This window comes from Dermochelys coriacea, chromosome 9 (assembly GCF_009764565.3).
Source record: "Dermochelys coriacea isolate rDerCor1 chromosome 9, rDerCor1.pri.v4, whole genome shotgun sequence".
NCBI lineage: Eukaryota > Metazoa > Chordata > Testudines > Dermochelyidae > Dermochelys > Dermochelys coriacea.
Genome location: NC_050076.1, coordinates 58,264,928 through 58,270,928, shown reverse-complemented (window position 1 = coordinate 58,270,928; position 6,001 = coordinate 58,264,928).

Below are 6,001 nucleotides of genomic sequence, written 5' to 3'. Positions count from 1 at the left end.
CTGGATCTGAGGACTGCGTTCGAGAACTAGAGCTGGCAGCGACCATCTCCCTGGCGGACAGGTCAGGGGAGCAGGTGGTAGGAGCGGAGAGGATGCCTCATTTAGGAATAACGGCATTTCAGAATGCAGAAGGAGGGGCAAAGGGGGATTAACTCACTTCATCAAGACAGTAACTAGAGCTATTTCTCTTGGTTCAAGAGAGACTTTGGACCATGGCAGAGGCCCAGATCCTCAGAGATATTTAGGCATCTAATTACCATTGATTTGAATGATAGCTAAGTGCCTAAATACCTCTGAGGATCTGGGCCAAAGTATTTAGCGCTTCAAGGGACAAACATGGGAAGAGGGTCCAAGCCGCCTAGCGCTTGGAGTGCCGCCTGCTGGATGAGCTGCAGAGCGACAGATTGTGCAGGTCCCCAGCACTCAGCTGAACACTGTGCCACAGTGGCACAAGCGGGGGTTTGCAGACAGAAAGAAATAAAAAATGTTGGGGAAAGAAGGAAGCTCATTAGTTTATAGCTGTAATTTTGCCCCTTCTTAGTATCTTCCCTGTGCAAAAATGTTGCCCATACCAACGCAAAAGAGCCAGCCCTTTTCACACCATCACATAAAGGAAGCACCCAGGGTTCCTCACGAACCTAAACCATGGAAAGGGGCCTCAGCCAAGTCCTCCTAATGTTCAGTAGGCTGGCAAGGAATTTGTGCCGGTGACTCATTTTATTCCACCTTTGGAGAGCCCCTGCTGCCTTGTGCCATATTGACATATTGGGCAGGAAGCGTGGGGGGACAGATGCATTGCTCCCGTTAATTTCAATGGGAAATGTGCCTCTAAATCCCCCAATGCTGCTTTGAATCTCTCAGCCATAAGCATTGAGTGATGGCGATAAATACACAGCATCCTATACTTTCAACAGCCACAAGCTTCTCATTGGCACTGGAAGGAGAGCTCAGGGTGCTTTGCAGTGCTTGGACCAGACAGATGTCAATTACAGGCACCCCGAGGGACTGCAGATCACCATATTGAACAGCCAGACATAGAAGGGCTACAAATCCCTTGCCTTTTCATCCTAAAGGAGCTATTTTATTCATTTCCACATTAACTGTTGCATGCAAATCAATGTTTTAGTTTTATAAATGTTTCAAATCTTTCAAAACAGCCTCAGATCCACGTTATAAATATTGCAACAAATAGGCTGCTGCAAATTTATTCCAGCTCCAGATTCTGGTGGCTCCAGCCATGTTCTTGTTTAATGAGGGCTTCAGTATCCTTCAGCATAACTGGTCCCTTGCAGCTCACTGGAGCACCCTCTGTAATTCTCTTGTCAAATGATCTCAACTTTTATTTGGCCCAACAGGAAACTGTATATGCATTTTTTAACCCTTTTATATGATGGATGCATCTGAATGTAATTTCCCCAGCCTTAAAATATCATCTTTGGACTAAGACCAACCCCAGAAAATTTTGGCCTGAATTATGGGCACCTGAAAACTGGGAGTTCCAATGGAAGCTATTTTTCAGCCTTAAGTTTAGCTTTCATTACCAGCAAAAATGACAAGGCAATGACATAGACATCCATGGAACAAGATCATATCTACACTGATGCATCCAGCTTTGAAAGGCGGATAGTATAACATAAGCATGTATGTAGCCATTCCTCTCTTCTCATTGTGGGGAGAAAGAGAGGACAAGGAGGGCTTCAGAGCCAAATTTAGGGCTCAAGCAGCAGTTGTTATATCCTGACACCCTGAGATATCAGAGAAAGTCACCCATCAGCTACCAGAAGCCAGCTGGGTTTCAGATCTTGTAAACTACAAGGAGGTTTATTCTCTGTCAGGTGTCCTCAGCTAAGCAATCATGGGATGAGCCTCTGTGTGTGAGTCAGTTCCTGTTTGTGACCCCCCCACCACCCCCGTCCGGGGAATTGCCTTACTGCTAACTAGGATGCTTATTTTTAACAAGTCCCTTTCATTCGGGTTAGCAAATCTGGTGATCACGAGTACAGAGAAACTGATGGCACCATCTAGAGGCAGGCTGGCCCTGTGCAAACACCTCCCCCCTACACATAGCTGTGTTAAAGACTCACCAGGCTAAGCCCCACAAACTCAGTCCAGCTGCGGCTCAACTCCTGCTTTGAAATCAGGCCTCTACTAGAGAAAGGCTTTGTAGCCTGCCAGTGGAAAGTGCTATAGAAAAGCAACCTATCAACGGCAGCCCTTGCATCCTCCCATGCCAAGTGCTTGACAGCTCCTTGTACCACAGTGAAACAGACAAGATGGGCCAGCTATGGTGGAGAGAGAGGAGAGAATCTTATCATGAAACCCAGGGTTTAGTGGGTTTCTTGACCTTAATGTCTGCGAATGCAAACACACTACCAACCAGTCATAGGGCTCCAAGCCATCAATTTGTCTTGGAAAGAGCAATATATAGCAAATCATGACATGTTATGCCCTGTCTTTTTCTTCTCTGTAAGTTAATAAAACATTTTCATGTTTGATAGGAAAGACTCTGGCTGTCTCTTATCATTGGGCAGCAGCCCTGGGAAGTCTGCTAAATACTTAATAGAGGGTCAACTGGTTCCCGTGACTCTTGTGTTCATTTGGCGACTGTAGACATTGCACACACCCCTCTAAACATGTTCCCCTGGGCTAGCATCTTGGCAAATATCAGCCATCAAAAGGATTAAGAATGGCTTCATTTATGACAAAATAAAAGCTAATGGCCCCACTGCAGGAGGGCAGCAGGTAAACTTTAGGCAACATTAGGCCACATTGCATTTGGTATATACTGCAGTGGGCTTGCCGAGCTCAGGCTGCCGGGCCCAAAATAGCTGTGTGGGCACTCAGGCCGGGGCCCAGGCTCAGAGAACCCCACTCCCTCACCAGGTCTCCAAATCCTGATTCCACTGCTATTTTTAGCTCCGCTGCTCAAGACCTGTAAGCCTGAGTCAACTGATCCAGGCTCTGAGATGGTGCTGCAGGTTTTTCTTTGCTGTAAAGCCATACACATGCAGTGTAGTTCCTTTGCAGACAGTGCTGCATTAGGTTACATGCAGGAGGTTTTCTCCAGAACTCTAAGAGCTAGAATCTTTTTTTTTTATTTAAGGAAAAGAAAACTTAATTTCTGCAAAAGCTGCTGGGTGCAGAGAAGTGCTGGTCCTGCAGGCAGGCAAGCTACAGGCTCAGTCCAAACACTGATTCTCCCTTAGATTGGAGCTGAAAACCCTGCTTTGATGGAAATGATTACAAAAATGCAGTTTAAAGCCAAGCAGAAAGCCTTTTAGCCTGCCAGAGACTGAGTTCAGTGTTGTCAGCTCCTCCCGCTGGCAATGCTAATGCCATGAATTCCTCACTCTTCCTTAACATTCAACTACTAATAATAGACCCATGGGCTGGGAGAGGGCACCAAGCCTCATTGTGAGGTGATGAGTCATTCCTGAGCTAGAGCCTGATGAAGCCACATGTGGTGATGAGTCATCCCTGTGCTAGGCTCCAGACAGTCCTCAAGCCAGGAGCTGGTCCAGCGATTCTCAGGGACCATCCCCATCACAATTTCTGCCAGTTTGAGCAGACTGACCCTAGTCAGGCTCAGTGGCCAAGGTAGATTTCATAATGCCAGCTGGTGCCCTCCTCAAGCAAAATGACATTTCCAGGCTCCCCCACCACTGATATGGCGGAGCTAATTCGAGGACTCCAGAACCAAGAGGGCCCAGCTCCAATTGGAAAACATATTCCTAGGATCACAGATCCCAACGGTCCTGGGCCCCCTCGCACTGTCAGCCACACGAGCCCAAGATCTAGGCCCAAAGCTCCCACTACCAGAGAGCTGATGTGAACAATTGGAAGTTTCAGGGTTTCTCAAGCAATGTCACCTACTCTTTATGGTGATGTTCCACCTGAAGAACCAAACCAAGGTAGGGACTGTCATCAGTTTATTGAGAGATGAAGCACTGGATTGGGCATTGCCATTCCTCGGGGCGGGGGAAGGGGGGACAACACCCACACACACAATTCTCAATTACTTTGATGAATTCATTTGTTTCTTTTCACTCATGTTTGATGGTCCAAACTGTGCCCGCTCTGCGAAGTTGCCCTGCAGTTATTGAGACAAGGCCCCTGTCGCAGCCTACACCACCCACTTCCATCCCCAGGTAGCTGACACAGCCAGGAATGAAGCAGTGCAGCTTTACCACTTCTGACTAGGCTTGAAGGATGAGATTAAAAATGAACTGGCCCAGGTCAACCCCCACCACTGCATTACTTCCCTGTATTGACTTGTATTGTGTATCCAAATTGACAATAATTGATAACATGACTGTTCGATGGCAGAGAGAAGGAAGGTGTGTGCTCAGCCCCACCTGGCCCTGCCCTATTCCTTTCACCCTCCTGCCATGCAATCACTGGACCTGAACCCTTGCAAGTAGACACGACATGAATGTGACCCTCAGATCAAGAGAAGGAATAGCATTTTCTCAATGGCCTATGCCTAAGTGGGGAATGAGGCTACTTTGCCATCAGGTGCTCCCTGAAGTCCCGTCCCACGGATAGTCTGGGAAAACAGGCAGGTCCAGCCTCATGAGAGCAGACATGGCTGGCCAGAAAGACAGATGTCAGTTCCCCAAACAGACCCTCTCTGCTACCTATCCTAACGGCTGCAGACAATGGCCAACCTCACTTTCTGATCAAGCTTTGACTTTGAGGCCTGTCTACAACTGAAGCAAGCTGCATACAGCTTGCACTGATAGATTCTGGAGCCTCTGGGGCAATTTCATGGACACTGAATTTGCTAAACAAACCACTTTCTAGTGCACAGGAAGCTTACCCACAACTTGGTGGAGGCAATCAATGGCAGCTTGCTGTCCTTGAGACTGGTCATCTCTGAGACTGCACCCCTCTCAGTTGTAATTCAAGACCACACTATGCTGGGGAAGAGTCAGCATGGCTTTTGAAAGGGAAATCATGTCCTACCGATCTACTAGATTTCTTTGAGTGGAGCCACAAATGTGGACAAGGATAATCTAGTGGATATAGTGTATTCAGACTTCCAAAAAGCCTTTGAGAAGATCCCTCACCAAAGGCTCTTAAGCAAAGTAAAACAGTCATGGCATAAAAGGAAAGGTCCTGCCATGGAGCAGTAAGTGGTTACAAGATAGGAAACAAAGGGTAGGAATGAATGTCAGTTTTCACAGTAGAGAGAGGTAAATAGTGGGGTCCCTGAAGGATCTGTACTGGCATCAGTTCTGTTCAACATATTCACAAATGATCTGGATCAAGAGGAAAATAGTGAGGTGGTAAAGTTTGCAGACAATACACTGTTACTCAAGATACTGAAGTCCAAAGCACACTGCAAAGAGTTACAAAGGGGTCTCACAAAACTGTGACTGGGCAACAAAATGGCAGATGAAATTCAGTGTACAAAGTAAAATACATTGGAAAACATAATCCCAGCTATACTTATAAAATGATGGGCTCTAAATTAGCTGTTATCACTCAAGAAAGAGATCTTGGTGTCACTGTGGATAGTTCTCTGAAAACATCTGCTCAATGTGCAGCAGCAGTTTAAAAAGTGAACAGAATGCTGGAAACCATTAGGAAAGGCATAGATAGGAAGACTGAAAATACCATAATGTCACTACATAAATCCATGGTCTGCACACTCCTTGAACACTGCATGAAGTTTTGGTCGCCCCATGTCAAAAAAGATATATTGGAATTGAAAAAAAGTAGAGAAGAGCAACAGAAATGATTAGGAGTGTGGAGAGATTAAAAAGACTGGGACTCCTCATCTTAGAAAAGAGACGACTTAGAGGGGATATAAGAGAGGTCTATAAAATCTTTAATGGTGTGGAGATAGTGAATAAGGAAGTGTTTTTACTCCTTCACATAACTCAAGAACTATGAGTCACCCAATGAAATTAATAGTTAGCAGGTTTAAAACAAACAGAAGGAAGTACTTTATCACACAACACACAGTCACCCTATAAAACTCATTGCCAGGGGATGT